Raw genomic sequence first — 19,848 nt, 5'->3', positions numbered from 1 at the left:
CTTCCTTTTTTTTCCATCGATTGGGAAATTGTTTATATAGCCTCTCAGAAGACAGTTTTATGAGATGGTCTATCGTCATGCTTAATATCTTGAACTGGTTTTTCCTTCTTCTATGTCTCATTCCTCTTTCCCTTAATTTTTTTCCATGGGATTTTACTACCTAATAGTTAGCCTTTGCCCAAGGCTATGCATTCTTGGGAGGCCGAGTCAAAATAGAGATGGATTGGATTACTTTTAATGGTGTCTTAAAGATTGACTTGAGCTATAAAAGTACTATAAAAAAGTATACTGTTTCCTTTAGTGTTTGTCAACAATAATTCTTGAAATCAAACTGAATTTTTACAAAAATAAACTAGAGGGGAATATCTTCAATTAAAACATATGACTTGAGGGCTCAAATACCTATAAAACATTCCTGTATCATTAACATTATCAGTATCACTTTGATAATCATATCTGTTTTAATTTCTTGAATTTTATTTATTAATCTATTCTTCAAACATACAAAAAGTTAAGAGAATAATACAGCAAATACTCATGTACCCAATGCTCAATTTTACACAAGTGTAATATTTTCCCATTTTCCCCTCAGAGCTCTTTTGAAGAGATAAAGAATGATGGTTACTGTTGAATCCCGGTTTACTTCTTCCTGATCCTGTTTCCTCTCCCTTTTTCCCTAGGAGTAAACACCAACCTGGATTTTGTGATTATCATTGTCATATGTGATGGAGGTCACAGTCTGCTTCCAAATCTAAGCCTTGTAGACAGTGGTTTTAGCTCTGCTCACTACTTTGCATCTCAAGTCCATAGAAATTACATCAGACACCTGTTAGGCATTTCAGACAATTCAGATCCACTTGACGTAACTTGCCTTTGTGGGCTTTGGCCACTCATTTTAGCCACACATACTGCTGTACCTCGTTCTGTTTGGAACCAGGAGTACAGGGGAAATAACTCCGCCAATCTTATATTTCTTTTACTTCCATACTTTAATAGCCTAAATCTATGGAGACCCTTTTTTTCCTTTCACCCTCAAAAAGAAGTTGTCAGCTTTGCTTACCCACTAAAGAGCAATTAAATGTTTGAACATTTCTGCTGAACAGAACTCGTAGTATACAGTGACCATTTAATCTGAGCAATCTTCTTTGGACCGCCCAAATTAGATTACTTTTCTCGATAGAATGCTCATCACACTTCCCTTAGTATTGGACAAATCAATCTCACTGATTTCTTCAGGCTTTCTCAGCTAATCTTTGACCAGGTCTGTGACAGGATTACTTTAACCCTCTTTGACAATACAGGAAAGCCAGAACTGTAAATATAATTAATAACTTCTTTCTACTTTTCTAGGAGACATTTCCTGCCCTAGAAGATTGGATGTTAAGAGCAAGCAAAGAAGGAGGTAGGAATGGAGAAAAGGGGAAAACTGACACAATGAAGGAAAAAATACAAGGCCCATTAAGTGACTTTCAAGCTCTTTAAAAAAGCAGTTGAGCAGTGCCATACCTGGATTATTTGGCACTGAGAGCAGAGCATTTCTCAGTGCTATCGTACTCTATACAGCAAAATTATTTTCAGTAATAATATGAAATAGAATGAGTAATAGCCAGAAGAGATATGAAGATAGTGACTTTTTCCTTTTATTAAATTTTGTGTATATATAATCATGCCAGTTTTTTAAGCGAATTTTAATAAAACCAAAATGGCTAAACCTACTAAATCATACTGATGCAATGTTTCACTCCCTTGTAGTTCTTTAGTTTTAAATCAATTAACATATATAAAAAGAAGAGTTCAGTAAAATAGTTCATGTAAGCACTAAAATTTGCACTTACCAAGCAAAAATATTACATCTCTCAGTCTGCATTATTTCACTGTTTAAACTTTAAATGCATATGAAAACTCCAACTAGTCACAAAGAAAGACAAAATTGAAGTAACTCAAGTTCTAGTTCATCATCTTTACACATTCTGTGTCACTATTGTTATTTTTAATCTATTGTTTAAATGCCAGACTATATGTCGTCAAAAGGTTGGAGACAAGCTATGCCTTAAGCAAGCCAGAAGGAGGCCAAACCTTTACAAATAAGCTCTGGAAGTAAGGTATGTAACTGATTTCACATGTCAGAGGTCAATTATATAAATGGGAATATTCCATGGAGAATACAATGTTTATTTTTAAATAAGTTTTTAAAAAGTGTTGATCTGAAATTTAGAACTTAGACCAAGAAAATGTATTTTTTTAGGGAGGAGTATTTTTATCACTGACATGATTTTAGAGTTGCTGATGCATAATGATAATTTTTAATATCAATTTTAAGTTAGTTTTATTACTGTGTTTAACTTTTCTACAGACCATGCCTCCCCTTATTGCCTGTTTCTGGTAGTTTCCACTGCTCCAACTCTACTCTTGATCTGCCACTGCAGATGAACAGATATACGGTGGGGCGGTTTGTTTGTTTGCATTTTGTTTTTTCTTGATAACAGAGAAAACTTAATCCCACAGTGGAGGTCAGGTACCAACAGCTACACCTTGATCAATTCATCCTAATCTAACAAGTAGAGCTCACTGGAGGCAAATATATTAACCAACTTGGATTTTTGAACAAATAACTAATATTAGTATTAAACATATTATTTTCATCTGTCTACATTTTTTCCAGAGTTTTACAATGAACATATTACTTTCATTGATATTCTTTTCACATAAAAATAAGAGTATAAATAAAACACACCCAATCTGAACTCTCCATTTGGTTCAGTCCACATTCTTAACTCTCTTCCTGTTTTCCTTTCAAATTTTGAGAAAATGTGGCAATGTCTTTCCCATGTTAAGACAAAAAGGCTTCTCTCTACCTCCAGAATTCCTTAGAGTTCTGAGCACTTTCGAAAGCTACACTGCTGAGTGTAGCCAGAGAACCAGGATTCCTTCTTGTTATGATTTGTATCATACTTTTGTATAAAAATATACAGATGTGCCCAAGTTATAGTATGGTGAAAACAGAAATGCGAATGCAACTATAACTTAAGGACAGGAAAATTTTGTATAGAATTACTGTCACAAAGACTAAAAATTTTTTTAAGCTTAATGGCCTCTAGGAACATTCTTGAACTAATTGGGTAAATCCCTGGGCTGGATATGAGTGGAACTGGTAGAGAGACTGAGTATTTAGAAGAATGTTCAAAGATATAGCTATTCTTTTACCTCAGGCAGATATTCTTTACAACAGTAACTCTCAATCTTGAATACACACTGAAATCACCTGCAAACCTTTAAAAAATACTGATTGCTAGACTCTACCCTGAGAGATTCGATTTAATTGGCTGGAGGTGCAGATTGGCCATAGGAAATGTTAATCATCCCCTCACCCTGATTCTAATGTGCTGCCAACATTAGAACCTTTGCTCTAGAAAACTGCTTCTCTGTTCTTGGCTCTTCAGTGGCAACTACAAAATTTTAGGAGGGACTTGGATGAAACAAGCTGTTAAAAGCTAGGAGACTGAGAAACATATCCTGAAGCTGTGTCTGCACATCAAACCCACAAATTTTCCTTAGGTTATATTATTTAGAGGTGAGTGAGGGTGTTATTTTGCTTGGTGGGAAATGACCCCTGCCACTAACCCTGTATGCTACCCATGTAGAGAAGAACTTTGTATTCAGGCATGTCTCTTCTTGAGTTATGACTGTGGGTGGCCACCATAGAGGTGCACTGCTCAGATCTTTCAGGAGAATCTGCTCATGGGATCACAGCTGACTGGCAGCCTCCTGCTGTCCACACCTTTGGATCCAACATAGAGCTTAGAGAGTCCATGCTTCCCTTGGGCTGCTCCCAACCAATGACTGATATGGTAGGAGTACTAGAAATGGGCCATTTCTCTCCAGTGCAGGACTCCTCTAATGGACATCTTCCATTCAAGGATTCCCTGAGGCACTGGCCCGGCTGAGACTTTCTCAGAACTCCATTCAATTTGTGGCTTTTCCTTCCTTTTCTCTCCTTTCCTGGGTTTCAGACCTGCATCATTGTCTGAAGACTCTCCTGCTCCCTCCTTTATCTTTCACAGGCAGTTCCCTCAATAAATCTCTTACAAATCTAATCTCATCTTTGTGTTCACTTATCAGGGGACCCACAAGGACACATGACTCTAACACCACTTGATATTAGGACAGCTAACGACCTTGCATGATCTTTAGTTTCTTCATCTGTTAAAATGGAGAGTATAAACTATATGGGATACTGTGAAGATTGAATGAGATATATTATCAGTGAACAAGGTAGCCAACTTCCTGGAACATAGAAGGGAGTTAATAAATAAATATTAATAAATATTAATATCTCTTTTCAGCTTTTATGAACAAGTACATTTCCTTCACATCATTGAACTTATGTTTTATCCACTGTGGCTGTGCATAGAGTACATCACATGATGAATGGGAGAGGTAGTATAGAAAAGCAAAGGAGTTTCTAAAAAAAAAAGATAAATATGTGATGTGATTGATGTGTTAATTAACTAGATGGGAGGAAGCATTTTATAATGTATACATGTATCAGATTATCATGATGTACACTTTAAATATGTTACAATTTTACTTGTCAATTACACCTTGATAAAGTTTAAAAAAGAAAAGAAAAAGGGGCTTCTAAAGACAAATACAAGAATAAATATCAGAGTAGAGTAGATGCATACACCATATATGTGATAGTACTCAGATGCACAAAATAAAAATAAAATGCTGCAAAAGTGTTTTTTACTTATGTATATTTCATACACATATTTATTAAATATCATACATGGAAGTTTTTGATAGCCAAAGTTTGTCTCAATTTCAGAGCAAGAAAAAACAAGAATGCATGTTGTCAGTATCTCTGAGCCTAAAGACAGACTCCTGCAGGTTTCTGCCTGGTTTCAAAGGTGTATATTTGCACAAAATTGTTCACAGTCCATGCAAATGAAGACATGCTTGCTTCCCACAGAAACTAGCCTGCAGGCACTTTGCAGGGATCTTGAAATAAACTAACAGCACTACCAAAAAAGTTGGGGGGAGGGAAGTAAAGAAATAGATAATTGTATTACTTGTTGTTCCAAAATATAAATAAAAGTGAAAAACTGAATTTAAAATCCAGTCAGTTCTGCTAGAACACGACATCTGCATTCCTCAAAATTACCATGCTTTGCAAAACCACACAATAAAAACAACAGGGCTTACGAGAAAATGGGTTTGGGGACACAACACTTAGAAATCTCATCAGTGACATTTTTTTTAAAGGTAGGAACCTAATAAAAATGGTAGCACAGTTTTACACATGTGAAATAGTTACAAAATACATTAAAAATTACATTAAACATGGCACTTTACCTTGAAAAAGACCTGAAGTTTACAGAAGGGTTGCACCTTGTAAGTCATTGTAAAATAATGGAAGGAGGGTTACCTGAAATGGGTCTGAAAGTTCTAACACCAGATGTGGGTGGGTGAGGCTTATAATACATGGGGTGAAAGGAGATACCTGGTAGAATGTGAGATGAATGCATGTGTGTTATACAAATTCCTATGCAGCTGGGTTCAGCTGGCTGTAGGTCACTGCATTCACCTAAAGTTTCTTATAAACAAAACTGTGTGGAGGCAAAGACAAAATTTGTGTCATGCTCAAAGTTCCCTAAAATATCAGTTGTGTTGGAACAATTTCACGTTTTCAAAACATGCATTATAGCAGAATTTACTGTACCTTGTAAGATCCATAAGGATTTTTTGTTCATTGAAAGGGAATATTTCATTAAGACATAAAAGAATACATCATTGAACTAATCATTTAAATAAAATGCAAAATAACAAGTCCTCTGGATAAAATCGTTATGTACACTAAACTTATATAGAAGTAGGACATAGATTGGGGTCTTTGTAATACTGTTTTACTATTTTTTAAAGAAAATACTACTGATCACGTAATTTCCTGACATTATAAAAAAAAAGGAAAACAAAGGGAATTAATTCCTGTTAGGTTCCAAAATATACATATCTCATTTCCTTCATATCTAGAGTTGATGTTACCAACATTATTTACGATCAAGTTTTCATCTTTGTCGGCATCTCATGCCCTGGCAGCTTGCATTTCACACTAATCTAGGCAAACACCAGCTCTGGCGCCAATCATTAAGAGAACCAAATGGTCTTCTGGTCCCATTTGGCCATTCATTAAATGGGTGACCATGACCATAGACTCTAAGGCTTAGAGAAATTGACCACTTCAAGGCCTCTGTTTCTTTAAGAGAGAGTAGAACTTGATTTTAAAGTTCCTACCAAATTTCTTACCATAGGAACTATGGACTTCAAATTGCAATCCATTTGCACAGAATGTAACAGCTAAAATTTTACCTTCATATCGTATTTTACAAGTTTGCCAAGTGATTTCACAACTATAACCTCATTTAACTTAATGTAATTACATCTCCCTGTATCAATGGGCACTGTGAATCATTTTCCTATTCATCCCATTTTTTTCCCATTTGTGTTATTTGAAATCTTTCCAACCTACTTTTGGAAAACCAGACTTAACCAAGCATTTCCAGAAATGTGTTACATTGAGGGCTTGAAGAGATCAGTTACAGCTAACATATGTAAAACACATGGGAAAACCTGCAGCAGAATTGAAATTGATGATGCATCAGTTGAGCCATTCAGCTGTTAAGCTGCTCAATTACTTAGAAGACCTAAGTCTTTTGTACTTATTTGTTCGTTTGGGTTTTTTATTCTGGAGAGTGGAACTGGTTTCAAGAACAAGCTATCAAAGGAGGTCACAGGGGGAACATCCAATCAAGTTCTGTTAAGGGGGAAAGAACTTCTCTACTCCTCTGCTTTCTATGAGGAGAAATGCCCTAAATGTTCTAAATACCACCAGCTACTTGTGCACAGAGAAGAGTGAGTTACCTGGCTGGTGAATTTTAGAAAAGAACTGGACATGAGTAGCCCAGCCCCTTCTGCCTTCCCCTCCCTTGTGATCCAGCTAACTACGGAGTGTAGGCATTCAGTTCTGTTATTCCAAATCCCATGTTTTCCAGGGCAGATTCTGCCTCTGCCCAAGATCTGGAAGTTCAATACAAGGGATTGTTAGGATATGGTGCCTTGAGCCAGGAATATTGAGAAATAGACAAGGAGTGGAATTTGGAGAGCAAAAATAATATTGAATCATGAGGCAATGGATGAAGAAGTCAGGCTCTGCCTGTGGTTGACTTTGGTGGTTTGCAGAGGCTTATATTGTATCTTGCAACTGGCTTTCACAGTTTTGTGGTGTGCTTACAATCAGGGCAGCCTAAGTAGCATCTTTAGATCTTGTATTTTAAAGGAATAGGTCACTATGGGATTTTGCATTTGGTGGAGGACTGCAGCTTACAGTGGCTTGTCCGCAGATGTGTCTATTTTTATAGAGAGGCTGTTTTTATACAAGCAGGGCTTCCCACACCTTAAATAATGTCATATGGGGCACAGAGACCTTCAGAACTAGGCTGCTACAACATGACCTTAAACTATCTATTGTGTGTGGACAATAGGTGAATCAATTTTTATTTTACTATGTTTCTCAACCATGTATGTAGGCATTTTCTTTAATTGCATGCCTAAGTTCTATGAGTGCTTTCAGAGAACACATGGGTGAGGTCCTAGTTTAAAATTTTTGTGCTAGGTAACATTTTCTTGAAGGACACAGGGAGATACCTGTTCTCACTAAACCCTTCTAAGGCTACAAGCTTTAAGAAATATCAATGACATTGTGAGTTCAGGAATCTGCTGAAGATATTTCCCCAGCTGGAGGAAGGATGAAGAGGAGAACGAAAGTTTCTCTAGGATATTTCATTTCATTTCTAGCAATTTTATAGCCAGAGTAATGGAACCAACCATCATGGAAAAAGAGTGGGGGACTTGTCACTAGACAGAATCCACACTAAATCACCATCAGGATGCCTCCCAAAAAGGCCCAAAAGCATGCCAAATAAGAATGTAGAAATCTTGACAAAGTCCTAAGCTTGCCCAGTACGTCTCAAATGTCCCTTTCTTGGAGAAGAGATTGTGTTCATAAATGCATTTTCTCTCAAGATCTGGTAATTCCCCAGGACCAAAGGTAATGTATTTACAGGTGATTTCTCCCAGTTGAATTCAAGTTCCCAAATCATTGATTCTGAAAGTCTGGCATCCTGGTCAGACTAAAATCAAGACTGTCCACCCTGTTCTCAGATCTCAATAAGTCTCTTCTAGAATCTTTAACATCATTAAAAACTGAGTTTGGGGAACATAAAAACTACTCTAGGAGCTAAGTATTAATTATTAATTTTTTTCTAAATTTGGTGAGAACGGGGCCAGTGCTATAATAATCTTGTGAACACTTTTCTTAAAAATTAGGTACATCAGAAACTTGGCAATGAATTAATGCTATTTCTGAAAGTTGTGAAGGAATTACACCTATTTCCATGAGAAATAAGCCACGCTGCAGCTGCTGAGGGAAATTCATCCTCTCCAGCCACTAAGAAGTCTCTATTGAGGCTGATTAGACTAAGAAATTGGCAAGGATCATTTTTTTTCACTAATTTCTTTGAAATCACAAAGGTAAGATAATTTGATTCTGGGCTCTAATTCATTTGAACTGTAAAATTCAAGGGAGTTTAAATTTGTACTTTAATTTTTGTTGAGGAATTTAATAGTGGACAGAGATTTATATTAATATTTGGGACATCTAGTTTTTTGATATATTATTATTGGAATAGCTCCATGTGTTCACCGGATATTATTGCAAAACCTCTAATAAACTTGGACAATGTAGCTAGATAGTAATTTGGGTTGGGAACAGAAAGAGGAGTTTTCAGCTGCAGTACAGACTGACCCTTTTGGACACTTCTAGGGGGAAAAAGTGTCTCTCTCACCGGTTTCCCAGGCAGATCCACAACAAGTCAGAGATCAGTGGTTGGACAACAGCCTCATGGTGGTAGGGGCAGGCTGTCTTGACAGACCGTAGAGTTTCTCCACTAAGACAACAGCAGTAATCTTGCTTTTCATCAGCTTAATGGTTAAGCTCCATAAAGTAAGAAAACAAAGCCCTGGAGAATATTTTGAAGGGTAGTGGTGTTGGGACATTCTTTCCTCCCCTCAGGTTTCTGTAATGAGGTATTTCCAAGGTTTCTGACCTCAGAAAGTCAGCAGCTGATTGATGAGTTTTGGGGAGAAGAACTAGGTAGACCCAGCTGAGTCTCTATTCCCTACATCCTGGAGGGAGCTAGTTGCCCTGAGAGAGTATACACACACTACATGCCTTTGGGTGGAACAAGGGCAGACTTCCACCCAGTATCTTCCCAGCTGCCTGCCTCTGGCTGAGCTTGGAGTTTGGTATTAAGATGTCATTATTGCCACTTCTCCAAATCACAGTCTCCAATATTAGTTTTATCAATCATAAAGGATAAAGGTGATATTTTGATTTCTTTGAACTCCATCTGTCTTACCTAATCCTTATGGGTAAGATTGACATACAGGTGTGTGTGTTATTAACTTAAGCAGGGAAATCAAGACTTTCACTTATTTTTTACTTAAACAAGGTTTGTTTAGGGATGTACAAAGAGAAAGAAGAGGACTCCCTCACAAAATTCAGTCCAGTGAGGGACTGAAGGGAAGCCTCAATCTAGGGTTTGAGAATCATGGAGCTATACCAAAGAAAGCTATTGAAAAAACTTGCTCCCCTCAAGTTTCCAAATGAGAAAATTGAGCAAAAAAAAAAAAAAAAGTTCAAGTACAGTATTTCAAATTTCACATCCACTCAGGTTTTAAGTCAGTAAAGGGGATTCCATGGAATTATTTGAACATCTACGCTTAAAAGGACAAGAGTACAATATGCCTTAAAGCAGGAACTGGGTCATAGAAAAGTTAAAACAAAATCAAAAGCAAAAGCACAGCTGTTGGCAGTGACACTGTGTATTACATGAGAAGATAAACTACCTTTTCTACTTCCCTCATCATTACACCTTTAACATCTGCTCTCAGGCTGAACCATTCAATACAGTCATTTGCAAGATAGCAGTATATAGAATGAGAAATTGGAATGCTAAAGAAAATCAAGGAATGGGAAAACAAACAGGGTATTTTCTTAATAGTGTTCAATTAATCTAGTAAAGCCTAATTTTGACCACTTTGTCACAGACCATGACAATACTTCTATTGGCCTCTACAGTTTGAGGGCATTTTTCTGTCGCAAACCAAATAGACACTGTTCTTTCTTATGAAAAAAAAGATTTTAATTTAAAAACTAAACTAAAGCTTAGTCATGCTCATGGTTTAAGATAAACCCACTTGCCACAACTAAGAATAGCAGATGAGACCAGAAGGCTTAAAACCGACATCCCCCTTCTAGTTCTATATTATTTTCTGTAATCCATGCTTTCACACAGCTGGCAAATTAAAGTAGACGTACACTTCTCAGTAAAAATTCAGCCCTTTCTGATCAGAGAAGGGTGAATTAGAGTTTCCTTATACCCCTAACATGGACAATGGGATAACCCCATTCCAATTTCATCACTATTCTCCAGTGCACTTACAAAAAGAAACACATGATCAACAGTAATTAAAAAGAGAGATGAAAAATAGTTTTTTCATATTCTAGTGCCACCCAAGTGTTCCCAGTTTCAAATTCTCTGGAAAAGATTTGAAGGTGGATTTAAAACATCTCAACAGTGAATAATGGTCAGAGCCTCCTGACCCCTCCCAGCTCCCACCACGGGGAGGGGTCAGCTGTTCCAAAAGAGAAACAAGCTAAAGAAGCTGGATTAACATTAAAAATTAGAGTAGAGGGCTTCCCTGGTGGCGCAGTGGTTGAGAATCTGCCTGCCGATGCAGGGGACACGGGTTCGTGCCCTGGTCCGGGAAGATCCCACATGCCGCGGAGCAACTAAGCCCGTGAGCCATGGCCGCTAGGCCTGCGCGTCCGGAGCCTGTGCTCCGCAACGGGAGAGGCCACAACAGTTAGAGGCCCGCATACCGAAAAAAAAAAAAAAAAAAAAAAATTAGAGTAGAGTAAGACTGAGCTCTTGACTGACATGACCTCTTAGAGTTGTGATAAAGTGTATGTGTGTGTATGGAGTGCATACACACACACACACACACACACACACACATACACACACACACACCATGAGCCAGTAACCTGAATATATTCTGTGTAATCATCAAGTCCAATCCGGACTAATGAGTAGTTACTTTGGCCCTGGGGAATCTCAGAAGACTTGGGGAGCTTGACTCTTCCAGATAATTTTCTCTGAGACTTTTTAGTTGTTCTATTTATTAATGCAAGTCAAACCAAAACCCTTTTCCCCCACTCATATTTCAGAAGTAATATGTAGTAGGAAAAAATCCCTCAGGAAGCTAACTCCTCTATCAGGGATCAAAAATGTGCACACTGAGAACACTCAGTTTTTGTGCATTTCACTTCTACTGGAGAATTAGGATTTTTTTAGGTTTCCCCATTTATTTCTTCCTCTCCTCCAACTACTGACAATCTTTCTCCATCTCTATCATTACTTCATGGTTGGCTGAAAAGACAAAAGTTAATCTGCAGAAATCTTTTTACTAAACCCATGCCAAGTGTGTTTCATCCTTAGGTAATTGGCTTCACAAAGATGCTTCTGCCACTGAATAAGAACTACAGACTAAAGGCTGTTATTCATTATCGAGGCTGACACTTCATACAATCTCTCATCAGCATAACATTCACCTTAAACTCAGAGTTACGGAAACGAAGGTCATATACTTAGTTTATCTGCAGCTCACCCACCTGAACATATCTGTGACCTTTGGATCACTGAAATGTTATTTTTCAGAGGGCAAAAATAATACAGGATCTTCATTTTCACCAATCTTTATGATAAAAACTACCAAAGACAGAAGAAAATCATTACACCAAACTTAGAGCAACAGATATCTAGTCAAAACACAACACACAATTAAAACCAGCTAATCTCCCATAAGAAAGTCATATAGCCTCAGAATTTTGTTTGGTAAGAAATATTCACAGCTTTTGCATAACAAAATTGGTATAAATATTTACTGAAAGAAAAGACTAGGATTTTATCTGTATCAACTTCTGTGGCTTGCCTAAACTATTGCTATTTACTTCCAACATAAACGATAAATGAATAAATTGTATCCGGATACTCACAGCAGAGAGCTCAGTTCTGGCCCCTAACATCAGACGTCCCCGCTGCAGACTGAACGCTAATGTTGGGAGGTGCTTTTATTTTCCTAACAAAGTAGCACCCTCTAGTGGCTTTTCAAAATTATTAAGAAGTACATGCCAAGCATGTGACATATTGTTTACTATGCAATTATGCAATGTCAAAATACTCAGGTGAGAACAAAAACTTGGTCTGGGTATTATAGGACATACATTCCAACCTCATTCCATGTTTTCTCTAGGAATGATGGCTTTTAGAGGAAAATACTTTTAAACGTCATTCTTATTTCACATATATAGTGTACCTCTGAGAAAGATATACCTTTCCATGGTAATAGTTTGTTATTATTCTATTATTATTATTTATGATATTACTAATATCATCACTGCTATTAATATTAATAGAAAAGTTGCCATTTACTGAGTATTTACTATATTACAGAAAATGTATTCATTGTTTGATATGTTTTACACCTCATCTAAAACTCACTATAAATATATAACCTAGATTTATCTTCATCCTGTTGTTATGGATGAAAATATTGAGGCCCATATATGTAATGTAAGTTGCCCAAAGTCAAGTATCTAGGAAGAGGTAAAGAAAAACTGAGGGGCAAACCCATCTTCATATGTCTGCAAAGACTTACAAAACTGATTTTGACTAGCAGAAATTACCAGTAGCTTTCACATGTGTCCAGAATCATGAAAGTGTAAACCCAAAGGAATTATTCAATAACATAATAAAAAACTGAAAATTTGTGTAAAGTCTTTTAATTTTATGTTAGAAATACAAGTATTTTTCATAGTAAATAAAGTCAGATACCAATTCTTCGTTGGCAAAGTACCTAGAGAGCCAGTTTAGTTCTCATATTTTACCATATATCTTACAGAAGGGTATAACACTTGCTCAGTCATGATATTTTATTAAATCAAAAGAGGCATATTTACTCAGTTAGGCATTCAACAAATATTTATTGAATGCCTCTAGCTTTACCTCTAGTTCTGACAGGCAATGAACCAAGATACTTTCACTAAGCACGTTGCTTTATGAATATCAAGGATTATCAGGCAAATAAAAAGAAACGAAATTGAGTTATTTGTAGTGAGGTGGATGGACCTAGAGTCTGTCATACAGAGTGAAGTAAGTCAGAAAAAGAAAAACAAATACCATACGCTAACACATATATATGGAACCTAAAAAAAAAAAAAAAAAAAAAAATGAAGGTTCTGAAGAACCTAGGGGCAGGACAGGAATAAAGATGTAGAGAATGGACCTGAGGACATGGGGAAGGGGAAGGGTAAGCTGGGATGAAGTGAGAGAGTGGCATGGACATATATACACTACCAAATGTAAAATAGATAGCTAGTGGGAAGCAGCCCGCATAGCACAGGGAGATCAGCTCGGTGCTTTGTGACCATCTGGACGGGTGAGATAGGGAGGGTGGGAGAGAGACGCAAGAGGGAGGAGATATGGGGATATATGTATATGTATAGATGATTCACTTATTTATAAAGCAGAAACTAACACACCATTGTAAAGTAATTATACTCCAATAAAGATGTTAAAAAAAAAGAATTATCAGGCAAGAAAAACTCCTGAACTAATCATTTTTTCATGGCTGCAAGATTTATATATTCCATCTTAAAGCTGTGTGTTTGATTCCCAGTAGATAAAATTTTTTGATAGTTATGTAAGCCTTGAAGAAACCTAGAGAAAGCAAACGGGAAAGAATGTTTATTAAGCATCTACTAGGTTCTTGTAGGTAGTCTTGCCCTTAACATATATCACTGTGGCAGAGACTGCTAACTGTTCATCAAACCTATTATTTCCTTTTCTTCTTAAGCACATGGCTGACTACATTTCCAGCTTACATTGTACTTGGGCGTGACCATGTAACTGGGTACTCACCATTGGAAAATGAGCAGAAGTAATGTGTTAGCACTTCCACACCTAGTCTATGAAAACCTCCCTCTTGAGATCCTCCATGTTCCTTTGCCATTTCTGGATGACAGGAATGGAGATAGTTCCCAAGCAACCTTGGACACCCTGTTTTGCAGATAGCAGAGCCACAGAATGGAAGGAAGGAGCCAAGTCCCTGAGTCATTGCTTGGAGAGGAAACATCGGACAATCAGGATCACGAATTTTGCAGTTTAAGTGAGTTAGAAACAAACTTCTATACACTCTGAGTCATTATGCAGTTTTGCATTCGATTGTTAGTTACAGCAGTAAGCATTACCTTAAATGCAGTTATTTAATCTTCACAGCAAAGTTGTAAGTTTATGTGGGTTGATCCCATTTTAGAAGTAAAAATACTGAAGTTCAAAGAGTTTAATAACTATTCCAAGTATTCACAACTAATTATATTCAAACCTGGTCAAACCCATAACTCTCAAACTCCAAAACATATGTTCAGTCCTCTGTGTTACACTAACAGTTCATCCCCCTACTTCTTCATAGTAATAAAACTACCATGTTCCTTTGTGTTAATCAGCTTAGTTATATACTGCAGTAACAAATGACCCTGAAAATCTGAGCTTTTTAATAATAACATCATTTATGTCTGTGTCAGCTTCAGTTCCTGCTGAATGCCTTCTTCATCCTGGGGCCCAAGCTGAAGGAGCAGCCCTTATTTTGATGTCATAGCAGAAGGAAAAGAATACAGGTATACCTCAGAGATATTGTGGATTCAGTTCCAGACCATCGTGATAAAGCAAATATCTCAATAAAGCGAGTCACACAAATTTTCTGGTTTCCCAGTGCATATAAAAGTTATGTTTATACTATCCTGTAGCCTATTAAGTGTGAAATAGCATTATGTCTAAAAAACAATGTACATACCTTAATTTAATAATGCTTTATTGCTAAAAAATGCTAACCATCATCTGAGACTTCAGTGAGTCGTAATAGTAAACATCAAACATCACTGATGACAGATCACCAAAACAAATGTAATAATAATGAAAAAGTTTGAAATATTGCAAGAATTACCAAAATGTGACACAGAGATACAAAATGAGCAGATGCTGTTAGAAAAATGGTGCTGATAGCCTTGCTCAACACAGGGTTGCCATAATCTTCAATTTGTAAGGCACGCAATAAAGTGAAGCGCAATAAACTGAGGTGTGCCTATAATGGTAGAACTACATGATGGCTCTTAAATGTTACTTCCACTTGCATTCCATTGGCCCAGCAAGTCAACTGAACAAATCTGATATCAGTGGGGTCAGAAAGTATAACCCTCAAACAGAAAAGGGGAAAAAATAATTGAGAAAAATAATATATTTGACTACCTCACTCTTGGAAACTAAATGTTAAGAGAATATTATGACAAAGTTAAAAGGAAATAAATTGTAGCCAAATCATGGAAAAGAGTAAAAGAACCAAAATATCGATGAGGTTATATACTCTCCTTGATGACCACCAAAAAATGTAATAAAGCTAAGAATTCAATGAAAAGATATGACCTGAATCCAACTAGCACACATGAACAGAAATTAGATTTCTGGGGTTTCCCTGGTGGCGCTGTGGTTGAGAGTCCACCTGCCGATGCAGGGGACACAGGATAATGCCCCAGTCCAGGAGGATCCCACATGCCGCAGAGCGGCTGGGCCCGTGAGCCACGGCCGCTGAGCCTGCGTGTCCAGAGCCTATGCTCCGCAACGGGAGAGGCCACAGCAGTGAGAGGCCCGCGTACCGCAAAAAAAAAAAAGAAAGAAATTAGATTTCTGAATCAGCTCAATGAATATCTTAAACACACATACACACATGCACACACACATTTAGATATTTTAAACTACGGGTTGTAGAATAACTCATATCAACACGGAGAATATATTACTGTGCACAGAGCAAGCTAGCCAAAGATATGTTTGCCAATTAATAAAAATTTGTAAAATGGAAATAGGGGTGAGAGTGGGGACAATGAGTAAAAGACTGCATAACTTTGCTTATAAAGGGACAGACAGGAAGTCATGGTTCAGTTCTGGCAGGTGACATTCCCTATTCATTTCCTTATCTCATAGTCCTACCTATATTTTAAAGGAAATTATTTTTTACAGTATGGTCAATCTATCTCAAGTTATTAGTGCCTTACTAGTGTATTAAATCAGACATATTGATCCAAATCTTTCATCTCAAATATCTGAGTCAATTTGCAGGCAGTAATGGCCAGTCAAACACAGAAGAGGCATTGTCTAATTCTGATTAACTCATTTCTGTTGCCTTATAAAACAATTTGGTATGAGCATCTCTATTTTCTCTGAAATCATTCTGCATATTTTAGTCTCATTGAATATTTGATAAATGGATGAATGCATGAATGAAATGGAAATTCCCTGCTTCCCTACATAATACTTACATATTTAATACTTAGGAAGTTCTACAGTAAGACTTAGTAGTATATTAATCTTTGGAACCCAGTAAAGAAAACCAAGATGACACTGCACAGTGAAAATAGCAGTGAACCAGAACTAAACATCAACTTCTAATAATTGGGAAGACATAGAAATAAATTACCAATAGCATAGACAAATAGTCAAATTCATCAATCACTTGCAGAACATCTATGGAATAAATGCAATTATATTTTGATGTTGGTATTCCAACATCATAGAACCATTAGATGGAGTTCTATGAGAGCAAGACCCATATCTGCTTTAGTTGGCATATCCTTGAAACTTAGCACAGTGGCTACTACAAAAAAGAGCTCACCAAGTACTCATCAGATCAGAATGTAAGAATGGTCCTTTGATAATTTCTTATAAATTATCTTTGTTAATCTTCAGAACACCGCTGGAGTTGGATTTATTGATCTCAATTTTACTAATTAGGAAACTTAGTCTAGAGGGATGAGTTGCCCAAGTTCTCATAACTAATAAGAAGCAGAATCAAACTGGAAAACATAGTAGGTAAATACATAAGTATTCTGTCTGAAATAAGTGCTTGATAACTAAATAAAAGTAGTATCACTGGATGGGTTAAGTTGAAAAGTGAGATAAAAAACACAAAATAGGAAATTTATTTCTATAAAATGGAGCCAGATATTCAGTGGATGTTTCTATAATAAACAACAGAAGATAACAGGAAACAGAATGAGCAGCAAGGGGGATTACAAATACATTTATCAGAACTAACAATGCATGTATCAATAAGGGCAGCAGACAGAGGTCCTGATAATGCCAGAAATTATGAGAATGAAAGAATTAAATTCCTTTGTAGAAACATGAACTTCATAATTAAAGATATTTCTTTAGCCTACAGAGGAACTGCATATATCAGAAATGTCACACGTACAAACCAACCTCAACACACCATACGATAGCAAGATAAGGGTCCTTAGTTCTCATGTGTCTAGACCCCTGGTTTTCCCATTGTATTATGCCACTTCTCTGGTTTGTGTGTATCTTCTTATAATGTATTAGGATGAAGGCTTAATAATTTCCTCAAAATTATAATGAGGTAACTAAAATGAAAAAAGAAAGAAGATAAAAAATCAAATAGTTGCCTTGCCTTTGCTATACAAACTTCTCTAGATTTTAGAATGTTTTTATGGATAAATTCTAGGTAATAAATACAGATAGGATGATAGGATTAGAGTATAACCCTTTTGGAACTCTAATGAAATAATGAATCTAGGCAATAATCATCAGTGGCTACTGAAACAATTAGATGAAGGGCTATTTTGGAAATTATAATGGTAGATCAGCTGACAACATCTGAACCCACTGATCAATGTCATCACAACAAGGGATAACCAAGACATTATGAGTTTTCTGATGTGATTCAATAAGAAATACATAGTACCAGTAATGAAGTGTTCTTGCTACAAAAGCAAATGTGAATCTGATCAAGATTCTAGACCTACCCACTCTTTCACAGAAAGTCCAGGGGATGAGAGGAACATGGTAAATGACACATACTGGAACTCAATCAACAAAAACCAGGATGTAGGAAATTCTAAACACGAGTGACCTGTTTTATTCAACAAGTAAATTGCAAGGGAAAAAAAATAAACAGGAAGAACTGTTATTAAAGAGTCTTAATGTGCACTTTATATGCTTTATATGGGCTCTTAATGTGGACCTTGTTTGGGACTCGATTCAAATAATACTAACCATAAACAGAAATTTATGAGATAATCAGGGAAATTTGGATACTGAATGGATATTTAGTGACATTAAGAAATATTTAGTGACATTAAGAAATGTTGGGCTTCCCTGGTGGCTCAGTAGTTAAGAATCTGCCTGCCAATGCAGGGGACACGGGTTCAAGCCCTGGTCCAGGAAGATCCCACATGCCGCGGAGCAACTAAGCCCATGTGCCAGAACTACTGAGCCTGCGCTCTAGAGCCCGCAAGCCTCAATTACTGAGCCGGTGTGCTGCAACTACTGAACGCCACATGCCTAGAACCTGTGCTCCACAAGAGATGCCACAGCAATAAGAAGCCCGTGCACCACAATGAAGAGAAGCCCCCACTCGCTGCAACTAGAGAAAGCCCTGCGCAGCAATGAAAACCAATGTAGCCAAAAATAAATAAGTAAAATAAATAAATTTATTTTTTTAAAAAGAAATGACTGTTAATTATGAAGGGTGTTATGATGTTATAAACAGTCCTTATTTTTTTACAATACATACTGAATTTTAGCAGGTAAAATAATAGGCTAGCTGAGGTTTGCTTCAACATAATCCATGGGGAGAGGGGAGCAAGTTGGAGAATATAAAGATTATAGTTGTAATAAAGTTGGCCATATGTTGGCAATTGTTGAAGCTGGTTGATAGTTCTTTATATTCTCTCTTCTGTTTTATTGTAAATTTTCCATAATGAATGATAAAGCAGATTACCTAATAAAGTTTATAGAAAATGATATCTCTGTAACATAAAATGAATTTTCTAGGTATTGTGAGGAGTGAGGTATTGCATTGCAGTAACCAGTTGCATCTCCATCTCTAGAAATCTAGACAGGCTCATGCATGATATGGCTGAAAGAGCAAAACAGATTTCTTTCTAGGGTAATGTTTTATAACACTATTAAAGTTCCTCTTGTCCCTGATACACTGGCTGATTCTGTTCACATTAAAATCTTCACTTTAATTTGTTAAGTCTCACTTTGATCTCCACCTTTCATATACTTCTATCTCTTGGCTATCATACTGGTCTCCCTTTTGGCAAGAATATTTGGAATATCTATGTCACAGAATCTGTGCCTCAGGTCACAATGCCATATTTGGATAATAATTGTCTAGACCTACTTAACCTGCCTAAATATTGCTTACCACTGAGACCCTCCAAATTTAACCTGCCTACCTAGAGTCAGGATTGCTTACAGTGTTTTTTCCTCCTCCTGCTATTTGCCTAACTCTGTAATCTTGCCTGCTAATCTTTATCCCTAATGATTTTTAGTGGTCACGTTTTTTTCTCAGGTCTATTAACTACACATTCTCTCACCTAAATGACCTTTTTGAAATATTGAGCAGAACCACAGACAGCTTCTACCTTTTAGAACAAGAAGCAAATAAAAAGTCAAGACTTTATGATCACCTTTCCCACTTGCTTCACAGCTGAAAACCTGCTACTTGTGCTGAGGTTGGGAGTGGAGAGGCAGCCACTCTTCCTGCCACAAACCCGTGACCTGCTGTCACCCATAACCCTGCATA

The 19,848-nt window shown here is 36.9% G+C and overlaps 1 protein-coding gene across 1 annotated transcript in view; it reads right to left on the bottom strand.

Moving 5' to 3' along the window:
• Window positions 1–12,227, bottom strand: part of ARHGAP24 (Rho GTPase activating protein 24) — a 771,354-nt gene extending 759,127 nt beyond the window's left edge. Inside the window, exon 1 of the mRNA XM_067035989.1 lies at window positions 12,179–12,227. The gene's annotated coding sequence lies outside the window, so the exon portion shown is untranslated. The remainder of the gene's footprint in view (window positions 1–12,178) is intronic.
• Between the last annotated feature and the right edge of the window lie 7,621 nt (window positions 12,228–19,848).

This window comes from Kogia breviceps, chromosome 6, assembly GCF_026419965.1.
Source record: "Kogia breviceps isolate mKogBre1 chromosome 6, mKogBre1 haplotype 1, whole genome shotgun sequence".
Classification (NCBI taxonomy): Eukaryota; Metazoa; Chordata; class Mammalia; order Artiodactyla; family Physeteridae; genus Kogia; species Kogia breviceps.
Note: the sequence above shows the minus strand (reverse complement) of the source record. Positions and strands in the feature narration are given on the sequence as shown.